This window comes from Chaetodon auriga, chromosome 23 (genome assembly GCF_051107435.1).
Source record: "Chaetodon auriga isolate fChaAug3 chromosome 23, fChaAug3.hap1, whole genome shotgun sequence".
Taxonomy (NCBI): Eukaryota; Metazoa; Chordata; class Actinopteri; order Chaetodontiformes; family Chaetodontidae; genus Chaetodon; species Chaetodon auriga.
The window spans coordinates 8,543,485-8,562,237 of NC_135096.1; the positions used below are offsets into that span (position 1 = coordinate 8,543,485).

Here is an 18,753-nt window from a genome sequence, read left to right on the forward strand (position 1 = left end):
AGCATCCGCCTTTTTTAAGAGACGTAAAGGCGTCAAAATTCACGAGTGGCTAAACAGCTTCATCGTCTGACCTTTGATTTTGAGACAAGGGAACCAGAAGTGCAACAATGCTAATTGGTTTCCATTTTTAGGACTCATTCGTGCAGCACACTATAGAGGTGTACACGTTGTCCACGTTTACATCCGGTATCAGATATATCGCACGTAGTCACAGAAAGAGTGGTGAAGGGATTGAGACCAGGGAGGGAGAGAAAGACGAAGAAAGGCTGAAAGAGAGATGGAGAGACTACAGTTAACTTGGCAGGAAAGGTGAGAACACTGGGAAAGGCTAAACATGAAAAACCGGGAGCGAGAAGGTCAGCCAGTAGCTCAAATGGAAGACATTTACAGCTCTAACAAGACCGTATGCACACACACACACACACACACACACACACACAAATATAAATACATCTGAGCCAATGTCTTTGCTCGAATAATTGCACGAGAGAGCACATCTGGTGCACTTTGAGATTGAGTTCTGGCTCGATGCAGCGATGGTAATGACATTGTGTGTGTGTGTGTGTGCGTGTGTGTCCACTCCAAATGCCACAGCGGTGCTTCACAGGGTTCAGCTCCTCTCATTGTCACTCACAGGAGAACGGAAAAAGACCTCACGATAAGAAAAACAGCTCTTCATCTATTTTGCAACGGCTGCGTTTGTAACATCATTTCACTTTGCTCTAATTATTTCTACGGGCATTATTTGCAGTATTTTCCTGGATTCTGAAATTGGCAAAAACTTCTGCTACTCCTGCTTTTTGTCCCCCTGTCTTGAATTTCCGTGCAGGATTCAGCAGTAACAGGATATTTTTACTCCTACAAACCTTCAGAACACACTTCAGTCCACCTCAGCCTGACAGGGATTTGGTGATATAGTTGACACCGGTATCATAATATTAGCACAGATATCTTCAGCTTTATATCATAAAATTATAAATTTATGCAAAATCACATATGAAATAATCCAAATTATGTTCAAAGCAATGAACTGCCTGTCAGTATCTCCTAATATGAGCCCAAACATTTTAAGGCTAAAACAAACTTTGACGTTTTTATTATTGTTACAGTTGAAGTTCTTCATGTGGGGGACAAACATTTATGGAACATTTTGGCAAAGTATCTCAACTTAAGTTCAAATTACTTTGTGCTTTTGAAGCTTTGAAGCACAGTCTGTGGCCTTCCTCAGCAGACGGAGATAAGAACACCTCACGCATAGGTCACAGGACTCGCCTTGACGAATGAGCAACTCTATCCAAGCAAGGCCAGGAGATTGGCTTTTGGAAACAGTCAGAATTTCTTTTGTTAAGCTGCCGTTTTTATTAAATTATCACCCAGCTGAGGCTCAGACGAAAAATCTGCTTTGTTCCAGCAGTTTCACAAAATTCATTAAGTTTAAAGGGACACTGACAAGTGTTTTTCTGTTGGCATTACCAGAAGCCATTGTGCATCTTAAACTGAGCCCAGCATGAGGACTGGGATTGTGCTTTCGTCATTGAGCAGTGATGCCACAGGCTGCTGGTGTGACTGGCCTGAAGCCACTGAGTGAGAGCGCTGGCTGTGAAGGCACCCACCTCCTCTGGAAAGGCCTGCGAGGCATCTTAAAGAGCAGTCATTAGGCACCCACTTGTGTAGGTGTTCTTGCAAGAAATCTTGTCAGGCAGATACCTGCTGTCTAATTAGGCAGGCGGCACACACACTTGCTCAAGGGGAACAAACACAGTGGATGTGCAATGTACTGAATAAGTCCTCTGCTCAGTGTGTGTGTGTGTGTGAGTGAGAAGGAGTGTGTGTGTGCTAATAATGACCTGAGGCTCAACCTGCTGTTGAGAACAGTAACTTGTGACTCAATGCCTTTGTTCACCCCGTAACATCTGGCTCTGACCGAAGGCTGTGGCTGCGTGTGCATGTGTGCGTGTTTGAAATGCATTCAAGCCGAATGGGCCATTGCTCAAAGAATGAGTGTGTGTGTGTCTGAATGAGTGTGTGTGGCCACTGAGGCGAGCACAGCAAGGACCAAGGCGCGAGGAGTTAAACATCGTCGGGGAAACCTCTGAGGGGAAAGAGGCCTGGAAGCCCCTTCTGTCAGCTGGGCTCTGCAACGCTTCCCCTCGACTGCCTTTACTCTCAAATACACATACACACACACACACACACACATACACACAAGGTCCCTCTGGAGCACCAGATTAAGGCCTGAGTGAGTGTGAGCAAAACAATACCCCAGTGTGTGTTTGTGGAGCCGTGGCTAATTGTGTTCATTTGCTGCTCAAGTTGAGACAGCTAGGACACTGGAGGGGTGTGTGTGTGTGTGTGTGTGTGTGTGTGTGCGCGTGTGTGGCAGAGAGAGAGAGAGAAAACAAGGATGAGAACAAGAAAGAGTGATAGGGGGAGGATGGAACAAGGACAGATGAGCAACTGCACAAGTGTGTGTGTTTGCAAGGGGACGAGAAATGCAATGTGAGGCCATGCAGGTAATCCTCATTACGATGTGGAGGTATTCATTTGCGAGGCGCGTGTGTATGTGTGTGCGTGTGCGCTGATATGTGTGAGGTGAGGTGAGTTTTTAAGAGAGCGCTAATTTCTCTTCGTACATCTGCCCGGCCTCGCACGCATTACACACTAAGATGCACTCGCTTAGGTTCTTGGAAACACACACACATTTAAAACACATGCTCGCTGGCATTTCGCATGGATTCACAGCTCATGCTTGCATACCACTTAGAGAAATTAAAGCCCCGTTTGCCTTAATCTTTGAACAACACATACTCGTGCCAACAAACAGATAAGTTACTTCCTGTTGAAAGTCAATTAGAGGCCCGTGTCTGTGGAGCCAGTGACAGAGCTTCAGATGCTTTTATCTGTGGAGGTATGTGGATGATGGAAAGCTTCCTTCATCATGACCACAGGTTATCTTTGATAGTGACAAAGTGCCTTTCTCTGCTCGTCTTTCCTTCCATCTATGGCACCTTTATGAGAACAAGCATGGACTAGAACGAACGACTTGTCTCAGTTCAGACTTCAGTTCAGTTCACTGGTGAAGGTTCCATACAGAAAGGTGTGGTAGCGTGACTCGGGATAAATGACAAATCATGAGGCAGCGCTGTCTGTGGGAAGCAAAAATCAGCACCTCGGATAGATCCAGGCCAGGCGTTATATGGGAAAACTGCACTTATTCAAGCTGCACTAATCAAATGTTTTATATACATAATGGAACAAATGACTTGTCATGATGAATCCACAGATAACTATCACTTGATTCCGGAGTTGATGCCGGTCTAAAATCCTAAAGCCAGTACAGGGTGTACAGCTCATTCCAACATGTCTTCATACCTAAACGACTGTAGAGCCAAAACAAGACGAAGGTGGACCTTCATCAGACCAAACCTTGGTCTTCACATGATAAACAATGTGAAACAATCTCAGTTTGTTTATGTTTAGGCGCCAAAACTACTTGGTTAGATTTGGAAAAGGATCATGGGTTGCGTGGTCCAAAAGCAGCGTTCTCCTAGGTCAAAGTGTCTGGGTTCCTCCGTATTTGGACTTTCTTGTTCTTTATATTATGTCACCTGACTTCCTCCTTTGCCTCCATCTTAATTACTATGGCCACTAGGGGTCACCGCCAAACCATAAACAGAAATATTGGTCATAAAAACCGACTTAAAAAGTTGGCCTGTACATTTGTTTTTCTGGTGAGGACATTGAAATTCTGGTAAAAAATAATAATTTTGATAAATCCCAATCTAGCTCCTGTAAACCACATTCAACACATCTGTCCATCCAGAAAGGGCCACGGGATCAATTTCACACGAAGATCTAATATTAGCTGCACAACAGGAGTCAAACCAACCTTCAAATACATCAAACTTTCCATGAAAAAATCTCTGAAAATGGAAACCAGGATGCCTCACATCGGCCAAAGTCTGTCGTTCAAGGTCAGTACTAACCTAATGGATACAGTGCTGCAGTATATTCACCATGCACAGTATTTTTGATGTGGGCACATGACAAACTGTGCAGTCATACAACTCTCTTGAGTTCTCCAGTGAACAGCAGTCAGATGAAGTCACGCTCATCAGCACCTCCCACATGACAAGACCATGACATTTTTCTAAAGGAGTAGTTCATTCCTCTGTCTTCGGCAGCCTTAGTTTGGTTTGAGCTCATGAAATACTTTGTTGGTATTTTGGTTGGGTTTGAACAAAAACCCTTGGCCTTTAGCATGGGTCAGCTTTAAATTTCCAGGCCTGATTTGAGCCATTGACCAGAAACACAACAGTTTCACCTTTTTCATGAGGGGCCGTTAAGTAGCTGTTTGTCTTTAAAAACAGAACAATAGAGGGCGATTGTTGGTACAGTAGTCCCAGTGAGACAAAATATGAAACAGAGGCAAATCAATGGAAAATAATGTCATCTTAGAAGGTCATACCTGGACCTTTCGGCTTTGTCAATACAAACACACACACGTGCATACACACTGTAATTACAGAAACATAGTCAAATGCACACAAGCCCTCTGATATCTTTATAACATTTCTAATGGTAAAATGACACACACACATAATAAACTTACACACACTTGCACTTTGTCTGTCTGTGCCTCCCTCACTTGTAAACTCTGCAGGCTACTAAGCGGTATTAAACCTCCCTGCCTAGCCACGCTGTGTTTTTCCCGACGCTAAGTGTCCCTCTCTCCTCCCTGCCCGGGGCGAGCGAAGGAGAAAATAAACAACTAAAGAGACAAACAGCGAGAGCCACTTAGAGCCACTTAAAGCCAAGGCTCCTTCCCACAGCGAAGCACTTCCCCAGGGCTACCGATGTCTGCCCGCCACGCTGGGAGACAGAGGGGTGGGGAGACAGAGAGAGAACAGGAGTCAGAGAATGACGTGAAAGAGAGGAGGAATGTGGAGAAAAGGTAGCCAAAGAAGAAGAAAAAGTTTGAGCGTGAGATGAGACCCAGGGGAGAGCAAAAGATGGGACTGTGGAGCGAGAATAGAGAGCTCAAAGAGAGAGTCTGCCACTTTTGTTCTCCTCTAACAATTACCGCACTGAGCCTCCCGAGGAGACTCAGCCTTATGAGCAGTGGCAGTTACCTGTGGAGAGGAGGCATCGATCTGAATATTGCCTTGCTGATGAGTTAAGACACACACTCTTCCCTGCTGTGGGCAGATGGCACAAATGATGCACCATCAATTTTACAGTCATCTTGAAGAATTTGATTTGAAGAAAGCACGGGTAAATCCTCCAGCTTTTGGCTTTCAGATGAAATACCCATGACGATGGGGTGGAGGTGCTCTCACGCTTTCCATTTCAAATTTGGTGTGTCACATGTCATTAAATGCTACTGACAAGCCGCATTGTTTTCAATGGTGGTGTCATGGAAATGTAAGGCAGAGCTGCAGATTTTTGTCCGTGCATTTAGAGCAGATCCAGAATCAGAGTCAAGATCCCAAGTTTAAAGGTGCTTTGTGTGCAGTTTTCTACATGTTCTTTTTCTCCATCACCACTAAATGCCACTGAATCCTCCACGTTGGACCTTCAAGTCTTTGACACGTTGCTTCAGTTTGAAAAGGGTCCTTTAATACCAACTTGTTAGCATCACGATCATCATGCGTTTGGCTTGCATCTATCAAACTAAAGTCACCCCAAAAGTGAAACAGTACGTGTTTAACTTTTATTGTACATATAAAATGGAAACCTTGCTCACGAGTCATTTAAGGGTTCATGGTTCTGATACTGTGTTTAAAACGTTGAAGTACTTTCTGAAGATGAAGGCAGGAAGTTGCTTTTCTTTCTGTCCTTCCCATTTCCACTCGCCCCTCTCGCTACCTTTTTCCTCTCATCTCTCCCTCCCTTTCCTTTTGCTCTTCTCTTCGTGTTTCATGCGTTTTCATTCCTCTACTTTCCCTGCACTCCGCCTTGTTCTCTCCACTCGACCTCCCTCCCTTCCCTCTCATTTTTGTCCCCCTGACTGCGAACCCAAAGGTCACCTCTCCCCTGAGAGCCCTGTTTACCTGAACCGCTCCCCTCCTTTTGACATTCACCTACTTGGAGATAGAAGGAGAAAAGGGAAGACCAAATTTAGCTACTCTTGGCTTGGAGGTCGGTTGCTCTTCAAAACCTTTACAGGCACAGACAACGAAATGTCGCTTTTCTGCAGAAAGCCTTAATCAGTGGCTTACAACAAGTGCACAATGGATCTTAAAAACCTTTCCAACATGGCCACATCTTTTCTCCCTCTAGACATTTTGCTCCAACATCCAGTAGTTACACAAGAAGAAATCCATCATTAACATCCCCCCACATGTTCAGGCTTTGGCTGAAATCAACTGTATTGGGCTGAAACCGATAACATCTGCAAAATCTGAAATGCGCAAAGGAAGCAAAAACATCTTAATGACTTGAAAAACATCTTCCAGTCCTTGAAATGCATTCAAGTTAAACGATCCCTCATTTACACATAAAGAATTTAGTTCTATGGGACAATTTACACACATTAGATTCCTGGGAGCCCTTTGTGCTGTTAACTTCCAAAGGGCTTCTGCGTTTTAAAAGGCACGCTGTGGAAAAAAAAAAACAAGTGGCCACTTCAAAAGGGATGCAGCAGAGATACCTACTAAAATGGCTTGTGTGTACAGTATGCATCTGCACCTGTGTCCCTCACATTTTATTGATGGAATGACACTTTAAAGATCCAACAAGCTGAGCTTCTTTATCTAAGAGGTGCTCTTTAGAACGGATGGTTTGGAAAAGTGGTTTTATCTTTTTTCCTTTGAATACACAGTTGAATGCCAAAGTTCATACTGAGCATATTAAAAAAAAACACTTTATCTATATGAAGTACTGTAACAGATATTTTCATTTTTAAAAAAAAAAAAAAAATCATACTGCTGTTCCTCTCTAATCATCTCAGGAGCTTTTCTAACCTTGCGGTGTGTGTGATGTGAGCCTGCGTGCCTCCACTGTCTTTTACACAGCTAACAGTGTGTGTTTATGTTGAGTGTTATGCATGCTGATGGTGACCCAGACCCCCACAGGGCCTCCCACCCCTCAGGCCCTCCCCTCCGACGGTGAGGGCAGCAGGATGGGGTCAAACAGACAAATCTACCCCCCTGCTCCATGGAGGCCTGCCCAGGGCCATTAGTATCCATTACCAGGAGGCATGGACCATCGCAGCCTGTGGTGTTTAATTTTCACACACACACACACACACGCACACACACACACACGCACACACACACACACACACACACACACACACACACGCAGACACTCTTGCATGAGCAAACAAGACAGAAATCCACATAAAGTACATAAGTGATTCGACTTAAAAGCATAAATGCACAATACAAACATAAACTCCGACTTTACAGTCTTGTGGCTTCATAAGAAACGCAGGCCGCTCAGACACGAGAAAAGCACATATGCACCCCCCCCCACACACACACAAGCAGAGGTATGCAAATATGCACACGCAAACACACGACAGTGAATCAGGCCTCCAGCAGCTCGCGACAGAGGTCCGTACTTCAAACAGACATTCTCCGAGGGGATGACCTTCTGGGAGTCTGTGGGGTGTGTGTGTCTGTGGGTGAGGAAGGCGTGAGTTCAGCACAATGCAGTCGCCTCCTTCTGACAAGTCTTAGTCACACACCAATGATGTACACACGCACACCTTTCTGCCAAACAGGTGCGGGCTAAATGGTTATGAATGGGCTGCTGGAGGATCCAAGTTTTTATGGTTGGTAATGTCATTTTAATAGAAACATCAGGAGCAGCAGGCCGACCCATCTGTCTGAGTGAGACATCGAAGTGATAAAGACAGAAAAAAGTATGAAAGAGGGATGAGGAGACAGAGAGAAAGGGATCAAATGCCAGAAAAAAGAAGGAAGAAATGCAGAAAGAAAGAAGATGGAGTCATCACTGCATCCTTGGTTGTTCAGTTCTTGGCTCTTATAACTGGTGTGTGTACGTGTGTGTGTGTGTGTGTGTGTGTGTCTGGCATGTCAGCTGTGGCTGGCTAACAAGCTGCACCCTCAACAGCCAATTATCTAGAGCATGGCAACTGGCCCATACCTGCAAGGTGTGTGTGTGTATGTGTGTGTGTGTGTGTGATTCAGAGCGTGGCAGCTGTGTCATACCTGCGAGCGTCTTCGGGACACTCTCCTCCTCTGTAATGGAGCAGAAGAGGGGGATTGTGGGAGAGATGAAGGACAAAACTGATATCTTCTGCCTCCCTGTCTCTCCCTGCCTCCGTCCCACATGTTGGGAAGGGCGGCGTGGACGTTTTCTCTCGCCTCCTCGGAGGGCAGAGAGGAGACAGGGTGCCAGAGGCCATATACACACACACACACACACACACACACATGCATACACGCAGACAATACGTCTGCATGCTTTCATGAATGAATGCAAATATTCAGCAAACACGCACGACAATAACAAGGCCATTTCTCACCCACGCCACCGACCTCACACACTCCTCACACTCCTCCTTGTTTCAGAAAGGAGAACTCTCGATAGCTCTGTCTTCAAGACAGACAAAATATTTAGCTATTTAGATGCTTTCTGCATCTTAGTTGACACAGTTACAGAGATGTAACATGTATTCTGCGTAACATAGAAGACAGCCTTAAATCACCAGTTAATTGCTCTTCCCGCTGAAACAACATGACTCAGTGAATCCTCTCAGCTCATAGTTTGTTTGACTACACTGTAATTTCATTTCTTAGACAGTGGATGTGTTTGCTGCCCTTACTGGTCAACACATGTCTGTTTTGAACAGAAGTCTGGAACATGCATGATCAAATACACTTGTTTTGACCACCGGGTATCTTAACGTTTATGACTTTAACGTCAGAGAAACACTCTGGTTGTCCCTGGCAAATAAATAATTATTGTTACTGTGAAGTGACAAAAACATGCACTGAAGCTTATAGTAAAGAAATTAGCGGAAACCAAAATATGAAAATAATTTGTGAATTATGTGAACAAAAATTCCACAGTGATTTAACTGGCTGCCCAAAAAATATCAAAGTATACAACATTAAATGCTTAGATCTGCTGCTGCTCACGGTGTGTGAAGAACAGTGAGGGTGATGATTTTCAGGTAAAGACAGGTAGCGCTTCTCGCTGTTCAGCGTTGTGAGATTCATCTGCACCTTCTCTTTCTCCGTCCCTCCTTTCCTTCTGTCTCTCTCCCCTTCCCCTTTTCTCTCACCGTGACCAGAAGAAGCTCTTCTGCACTGGTGCCCCTCCATCCATCCTTCCAAGCAGAAAACCTGCACAGACACACACACACAGACGGACACTCTTACCACCTACCCACACACACCTCCAACGCACACACACACACACACACACACACACACACACACACCTACCTCCCACCCCCACAACATGCATACACACTCACCACCGGCCACACCAGCGGAGGCCTTAGGGCTCAGCCATCTGCTGCCCACCCAGCCCATCTCCCCCCCTCTGCCGTACCCACCTTCCCAACATATGCAGCCCTTGCCCTGGGTAAGGTGGCAGGGCCACTGGCCTCGGCCCAGGCCAAGAGATAGGGGTGAAGGAGCACATATGTAGCCCAGACGGCGTGTGTGTGAGAGAGAGAGGAGGGGGAGAGAAGACACAGAGACAAATCAAGGATTAGATGGCTCTCTCCTTGAATCTCTCCATCTATTTCTCGCTCTGTCTCACCCATATGGCCGGTTTCTTACATGTTCACACCAGCTCAGTGGCCACCAAGGTCACACCCTGCAAAGGGCTACTGAGGCCTCAAGCAAGGCAAGTGATAGTGGAGACACGGAGGGTTTGTAAGGGGGGAGGCGATGGTGGCGGGGTTGGCGTTGTCACTGAGACACCTCCCTTTTTAGCGTCCCTTTTTTCTACCCTTCACTTCCTCTGTCTCGTCCCTCTGTTAAATCTCGCCTCGGGGCATTCTCCGCCACAGACGGCCGGAAAAAAAAAGAGAAAGAGTGTGGCACTTTCATCCTCCCATCATCCTTTACATCCCTCTACCCGACCCTCTGTCTCCTCCGGATAAGATGTGTGTGCATGTGTGTGTGCAAAACAAGCGATATGACAGCAGGGGTGGACGTTTTGTTTCAACGCTAACATTAATTACATTGACTATTCCAAAGTCTTCCATATTTCATGAGTGTTCCTTTGCATGCACAGGCGATGCACCACTCTCCTATTCTCTTTAGTCTTCCTGAGCCTCTTTATTCGTTCCAGGAAACCCCGCGCTCATGTCAGTATCAGGTTGGGTTCGAAATCCAACAGGGAATTGGGCCAAAAATACACTGGAAAGTTCACAAAATGCAGTTGTGGTCAAAGGAGTGGTAATAGGTAGTTTCTACAGCTGTCCAATCAGTTCAAGTTCAGTAAGGATTTGCTAGGAGATGTTTCAAAGAAGACAACATTGGAAATGAAACTGCACTGCAGAAAAACTCAATTTGGTGGCAATATTAATATGAAAAACTGACCCACTTTTGGATGAATGCAGTAGAAACAATGTTTGGAAATGAATTTCCCAAATGTTCTCAATATGTTGTGGACAACAAAAGCGGCTAAAGCTGTTGGCTGCAAAGGAAACGCGAGCAATTTTGTCATTATACCTTCGCCAAAAAACAAGATTGGTCAAAGACAAAACCCAAACGTGCTCACAGCTCCCATAATCTGCATAATTCACAGCGAATAACACCCATAATACTCCCAGCAAAACGCTTTCTTTCAACTCTTCATACCTTACAAATTAAGTACTATAAGATACGGCTTGTATGTGAGTGTACCTAGAATTTTAGGATTGAAAAATATGTGCACAATTTAAACACATACATACTGAAAGCAAAAAAAATGGATCAATATGCATTAAGACTCGGTATCCAGAGAGAAAAAGCAGTTTCGACTATACAAAACCTTGCATGGATGTTTATCAGTGTTCAGATGTGGTTTGTGATACTTCACCATGGCAAAAGACTGATCCTGTAAAATGGCCACACACAGTATATTTAACCAGTTATACAGACAGAGCAGTGTTCAGACGGAGGGTCATCAAGTGGTGGAGTCGAGCACGTGAAATTTGAGGTTGAAGGCTGTTTTACTTTTGTCCCTTGTTCGTCAGTCTGCTTCTTAGTGGAGCTTTCGTGTAGAGACACAGGTTCGGGCTTCAAAGCACAGCTCATAGTCCCACTATGAAATATTGTGCGACTCAGATTCAAAAGGCAGCGTCAGCATGCAGGTAAATGAACAGACTGAGAGAGGAAAATGACTAGAATCACCCTGATTTTGAGACACTCTGAATCCACATATCACCTCTGATGCAAAGTATTTTCATTCAGTATTTTCATCCTGAGAGTAACATGAATGTCTGCACCAACTTTGAGGGCAACCCGTCCGACAGTTGTTGAGATATTTCACTCTGTGGCTAAAAACTGAAGTGCGCACCGGTAACTGGCATCAATCTGCGTAACTAGGATTTTTCAGGTTACATTTCCATTGTTGTAAATACAGTCTGTGTGCTCTGCTTCTGGTGGCTCTGTGGCAGAATCGCCACTCTGTGTCCTTGCTCTTCAGTTTTTTTAAACGTGACAGAAGATTAAGCTGTTCCGCACATGTGTGTTCAAAAAACACAAGGTGAATGGGAGATGTGTGCATGTGAGAGAGAATTTGTGTTTGTGTGTGTGTGTGTGTGCGTGCTGCGTCTGATGGATCAGTGATTAAATAAATAATGGTAACCTTTCCTGTAACCTTTCCCCCCCTCCCCAGCCCCCATCTGACCTTACAAGACCCACGCACATTAAAGACTCCTCTCTTTTCCTTTATCTCTCCCCTCTTCCTCCTCTTTCTTCATCTCTTTTACATAATTGTCATTCTTCTTTCCCTCTTCCTCATTTTCTCTCAGTCGCTCGTACTTTGTTTGCTTCTCCGCCTCTTCTTTCCCCACACAGCGTTCACTCACATCACACTCACGTTATCATATTTACATAAGAAGTAAAAAAACTGCTCGACTAGGGAGTTACTTCATGGATAAAAGTGCCAAAAAATGGCAACAAGCTTTGGCTTTCTGTCGTGAGACATCATCACAGCTCTTCAGACTGTCCTTTGTTTTGATCTCGACACTCGTCTTTCACCTTGCAAACAGCAGCTGACCTTTGAAACAGCTTGTTCTGGAGCTTTTGGTCCTCGTCAGCAGAGTTGGTTTGCAGAATTTAGATGTTCGGAACTTCTCCAGCCTCATGATCTCCATTTAATTGCTAGTTATTCATTCAGCTGATTTCTCATTGGATAGTTTGTATTTTGTTTTGCCTTAACCAATCAATAGAGACTGACGTGGTCTGTCTTGCAGAGGTTATATTGAGTTGGTATGGAAGTTGCACGAGTATTGCTAGGAGCAGTTAGCATTGGTCATTTTGATCAAAGAAATATCTTATTTCTTTGAGTCAACTTAAACAATCAGTGCTGCTACATCGATCTCATCCACACTTGTCAACATTTTTGCAGCCATTTTCCTGCTTCTTGTCCCCGTTCTTCATCCTGCCCACGAAGCTCTGATTGGTTGACTGTTTGTCCAGCTGGACATGATTGAGCACCAGACTCGAACAATAACACAAGAGCCAAAGTGAAACAGGTCTGCGTTGTTTCCAGAAGTAAGAATATAATACCATTTACATCTATACTGAGCTGCTATATTCATTTACATATATATTTACACTCATAGCTCAAAAATACAGCCTCCTTGGAACAGAGACTTTGTTCACTGTTTGTTTTTCAATGCCTTTTTTTTTAATACTTGTATTATATTCTAATTCTATTGGATTTTATGTTGCTGTTGTGAAGCACTTTGTAGCTGTTTTGAAAGTTGCCATACAAATGAGTGTTATTCATACTATTATTATTGTAATTTAACACTATTTCCTCAGCTTTTTAAACTTAGGCTTTTTTTTTTTCCTTCTCTCAGTCAGCTCAGTCACTTGCTGCTCTGTTTTCCCTGTTCTCCTTTCACCAGTCCAACCCCTGAGCCCCCGCGCTCGAAAAAGGTTCGACTGTTTCCGTCTTTTAGCATTAATCCGCGTGTGTGGTTGTTAGTGTGTGTGTGTGTGTGTGATCGCTAAGATCTGCAGGTTCAAAAGACTACTCTCACCACGCCTTGCCACTGAACTCACCAAGAGGTCGCCGAGACACTGCAATGTGCGTGGATGTGTGTGTAAAAGTGTGAGTGTGTGTGCGAGCTGACTCCCTGATCTCCTGCTCTAATACCCTGAGGACCTTTGGTTCCTTAACTGTAGGAGGTCCTAAGCAACCAACCCACACACCCACGTGCAAACACACACCGTACACACATGCACACACACATCTTCAGAGGATATCAAAGATTAGACATCAATCATTCGCACCTCTTGAAGTCTTGAAGAACGAGCACCTCACAAGAAAGGTCAGAGCACGCCTGGAGAGCGACGGCAAAATCAATATGCAATGATGAAGGTGATGATGAGGATGAATAAGAGAAGGAAGAGGACGGTGCTGATAAAAACAAAGATGGAGAGGATGGATGGTAAATAGAAGCAGAGGAAGAGCAGAACAGATCTTGAAAAGACAAACAGTCGTCATGTAACTTCTCACCTCTAATGTCATCGTGCACCACCTGCTCAGCACCAAACGGCAGATGGACAAAGTTAGCGTGCACAGCATGTACAGACAGATGTTTCCCTCTGGAGTTGGTGAAGATCGAAAACAAACAAAAAGAAGAATGTGTTTTTGTGCCAATCATCTGCTTCCATGCAAGTCATTTTTTGCAAGTAGATGTAATGTACCAGGGAAGATGGATGGAAACAGAGAGTGCAGCCAATGCACTCTTTTAGCCTGGTGAGCTAACATCAGGGGTGGATGAAATGAAACAAAAAATACCATAAAAGGGGAGAATCCAAACATATATTTTCATCACTACTATCGATGACACACTGTTCATTCATGCAGTGATTACAGGTTTAATCGAGGGGCCAGATGTGGCTGTGCAAATGCGTTACTGGAACATGTGTTTACAACATTCAGTGTCATTGTTGCACCCTGAAGGTGGTTAGTCTGCAATCAGTAAGAGAAAGAAAGTTTAACTTTTGTATTTGAAGTAAGTTTAGCAGGGGATCCATTCCCTGCCATGTGCTGCTCTCAAATTTGGCAGTACCAGCTCAATTGAGACGGGTCAGGTCTTAAAAAAGCTTGTGGAGAGCTCATACCACGTACAAATCAAGACATTTTCCTGCGACAGGGCATTACAAATCTTACAGATTGCCTCTGTTATCCTCAAGGCCACAATAACTTTTGTAATTGGCGGATGCAAGAATAATTGAGCCATTTCTCCTCCGCTGGTTTGAACTTCAGTGCAAATCTGTTGTGCTGAACTTTGCTTGGCCCGGAGTGCTGAGTAACTGATTGAGATAGGAGCAGGGAAGCTTATCTCTGAACGCTTGGTGTTTGGATATGTATGATGTCAGACCAGTTCTCATAATGCTTTCTAGGCTGCGTGTACAGATAAGCTTTGGGATCTGGAGAAGGTAGAGACATATGCAGGTAGCAAACAAGACACAATTGAAATTGGAGCAAGAGAAAGGGCCCATTTCTGTTTGTTTGTTCAAGTGTGTGTGTGTGTGTGTGTGTGTGTATGTGTGTGTGATGTTCTTCTACAGCGAGCCTACTTTAGCTCACCGTACTCCCTGAGCAGTGACCGGAGCAGTAAGCCCCCGTCCAAGCACTTGGAAACTGGAACGAGGCGAGGAGAACGAGAGGATGGATGGGAAAGAAAGAGAGCGATGCGATGGGGGAGAAAAAGGATGGAGCGCAAAGAAAGGGAGGACAGGAGAAGAGCGGAGGCAGAGACAGAGCAGCAGCACATGGAACGGCACAAAACGGAAAGAACTGACGAATGAATGGAACCAAACGAAAGGAGGAGAAGTGTTGGATTGAGGGATGAGAGGGAAGGCGAGGCCACCTCTTCTTCTCCCTGTCCTCCTCCCGTCCCTCCTCTTCCCCCCGTGAGAATGCGCCACGCGTGTGTGTGTGTGTGTGTGTATTTTCTTCCTCGTCAGATCTGCCGCGCTTTCATTTGCACACAAAGACGGGACGTAGACGTACCTGGCACAGGGGGACGTGAAGGAGCTGGCAGAGGTGTGTGTGTGTGTGTGTGTGTGTGTGTGTGTGTGTGTGTGTGTGTGTGTGTGAGAGAGAGAGGGAGAGAAACGGATAAAGAGACACTGGCTCACCTGCCTGGCAGACACAGGTGCCTGTGAGAGGATGGCCTGTCTGTCTGAGATGTCCCACTTAACACACTTAACACCAGCATGTGCTCACTTTCTTCTTCCTTGCTCTCCGTTTTCACATCCACACACACGCTGCAGCGGCTTGACATTGTCGTTTGGGTTTGGATATTTAATATTTCATTATTTCATGCAACAATGGTTGTAGTGCACTTAACACTTTGACCTGCCAGACTTGCTGTGCTTGTGCAACGATTGGGAGGATTATTGCTGACATCACAGCTTCTCACTTTTGGTTTACTGATCCTTGAAAATGACTTGAAGGGTCAGTTCACCCAAAATCATGAAAAGACATTTTTGTAAGAAGATACAGCACGTTCTTTCACTGTGATCCAGACTGACATATCTCAAAAAGTGTTGGATGGATCGTTCTAAAACGCCATCCAGTCATTCATGAATCCTGGCGACTGCTGATCCCCCGTCTTTTCCTGTAGTGGCACCATTAGGCTGAAAAATTTGGTTTGAATGAAAGGCCTTTAAAACTATTGGATGGATCGCAGTGGAATTTGACACACAGATTCTTCTCCCCCTCAGGATGAATTGTAGTAACTTTGGTGATCGTCCAGCTTTTCATGTGGCGTCAAGATTTCAGTTTATCCAATACTTTAGTTTATGATCAAACCACTGCAAAAACCTCAGCTGCACGTTGTGCTTAGTCCTAATTAGCCAACATGGTGCACATGGTAAACATGCCTGTGCAGCCTCACGGTGCATGACTGCTTTTCAATGCTGTGAGCAGCACAAACTGAGGCAGGAAAACTCAAACTGTCTGCATGGTTGGATTCCACTATATTACAGTCTTCTCTTTGAATTTCGGGTGAATTAACCATTTGACGAGAGATCAGCTGGTCACATTAACTGATGCATGTTGTTGACAGAGAGTGTCTGTATAATTATTGTAGTGTTTTCAATAAGAGTTCATTTGCAAGAAAAGATACTCAGAGAAGACATTACCATGGAGCGAATGAATGCAGCGTTCAGAAGAACACAACTTTTTTTCCCCTGTTCAATAAGAATTGAGTAGAAAAGATAATGAGTCCTTTTGACTGGATGAGATTTATTGTTTGTAATACAATTTATGTGCAGATAATTTCCTTTCCTTTTTTATTGAGCAGCGGAGTTAAGCTTTGGGGGGAAAAAAAAAAAATTGGCTAAAAAGTCAAATTACTGCCCAACAGCTGCAGCCGAATGAGTTTTGACGCCGGAGTGAAAATGTGTCCATGCTAAAGAAATTGAAGGGGTCTGCAATGCGACACAAACAAACAATAAACAAGGAAGCAAACAAACTGACGCACACACAAATACACGCGCACACACTGAGCAATCCGCTATGCTGCAATTAGCTTGTTTTAAAGGAAACAAATAACAGTAATTTCAACAGAACAGCATCCATAACAATTCACCCCTGGAGGGGATCAGCTATTTGAACACACACACACACACACACACACACACACACACACACACACACACGCACACACACATAGTTGGGTATGTGCAAGCAGTCATATTCAAACACAACAGACAGACTGACACACACAGAGATGCACATGCATGCTAACACACACACACACACCTCCATTAAGTGTACTTGAGAGCAGCAGAGAGGGTCAGCTCAGTGTCTGAGTTATTACGCTACTTTGTTCTGCCTCAGTGGGAAGGCTGCACCCCGCACACACACACACACAAAGAATTATTATCACCTATCAACACTCAAGGTGCAAATATAAAAGGGTTGGTTTGATAATGGATTGAAAGAGATGAATAAAAGAATGGGTAAAAAGATGGACGGATGGATGAATGGAGAGAGAAAGCGCCCGGTCGCTGTTTTCTTTGCATGCGTGCAGAAGTTTGCAGCTGGCTGGGAGTACCGGCCCCTGTCTCTCCCTCTTTATGTCTCTCCACCTCTCCATCCATCAATCCATCCCTTCCTCTCTGTCTGGGTGTACAACAATGGCGTGAAACATCTGCGGCTAGCGGGTAATTATGGCTGGGCCAAAACAGCGGGCAGCGCCGCGCCGACGAGCTCCGGCACCCCGCAATTAGCCCTGCATCTCCATCTCCCCTCGCTCCGTCACTCCCCTGATGACCAGCGTATTATCTCTGTGAAGAGACCCGGGAGACAGAGGAGAGTGGAGAGGGAAAAAAAAAAGACAGATGAGTGATCTCAGAGGGACACGAGCGGGAGCAGATATGGACACTCACGCCGCCAAAACTGTCCTCTTTTTGGCTTTCTTTGCATAGTTTTTGCCATTAATTTCAGCAAAGTAGTCTTCATTTTGCTGAGCTTTAACTCCTTAGTGAACACCTGAAAATCCTCTGCCACCAAGGAAACGGATTTTTAGGTTTGTGGCAGCAGCAAAACAATAGCTATCACGTCTATAACGAGCTGGGATGCATTAAGCACCTTCCTGCAGAGTTCACCCTGATTGAACTATGACCGGCAGCAGCTCAAGACTCCAGTTTGAGAGATGTTGTGGGACTGATCTCTCAGGAAACGATGAGAGAACCTGGAGGGAATTTCTTTAAATTTGGTGGCTTCAAACATTCACTTGGATTTGAACTGATCAGAGTTTGGTGGTCAAAGCTCAAAACTCATTTTTATCCATAATTCGAGAATTCAAATGCAAATTATGACATAAGTTCACAAAAATGTCTCAGTGGATAAAATGATGATGAAATGATGATGTTTTATATCCAAAAGGTCAAAGGTCAACTTCACTGTGACATCATAATGTTGTGCAGAAACACTTTTCGGCTCATTATTCAATAGCATAGCTCAGCAACAGAAGGGAGGTTGTGAGCATATTTCACGTTTGGTCAGATGCTGAACTGGGGACACTAATCTCGGGCGTCCACCTTGAAACTGTGCTGATTGTAGATCTTCTGAAGATGTGTGTGAAGCATCCACCTTTTACAGTTTGCAGCTTCATCACAGCAGCATCCATATTTGAAGCATCGTCGGCCACCACAAGCTCATTGGTTCAGTGGGGTTGCATTGTGGGTAATGTAGGCGCCAGGTTTTCTGAAGGAAGAAGAATGCGTGGAATCAAACAGATGATCTCTCCGGTTCAGCTGCATTGTTTTTTATCTTAAGCTGTCTGTCGTGAGTGTGACAGTGTTCAACGCTAAATCAGTTGGCAGAAACAGTTGTTTTTAGTTACCCGAGTCCCCAAAGGCAATGTCTCCAAGGAAGATCGTATCACAAGATGAACTCACAGGAAAATATACACGACAGACGGAGTGTAGTCTGACCAAATCTGCTTCCAGAGTTTCACAAGCAAAGTCATTAGAAACAAGCATGGAGGAGACTCCACATGGACTGTGCAGAGATGATAAAAAGAGCCAAGATTCAAAACTGAAGTTATTCTGTTAATATGTCATATTTCATAGTCGA

General features: G+C 44.6%; 1 protein-coding gene across 2 annotated transcripts in view; it reads left to right on the forward strand.

Annotated features, from left to right (window-relative positions):
* Positions 1–18,753, forward strand: part of ccdc28a (coiled-coil domain containing 28A) — a 109,165-nt gene that overhangs the window by 81,863 nt on the left and 8,549 nt on the right. The gene's annotated exons all lie outside the window — the stretch shown is intronic.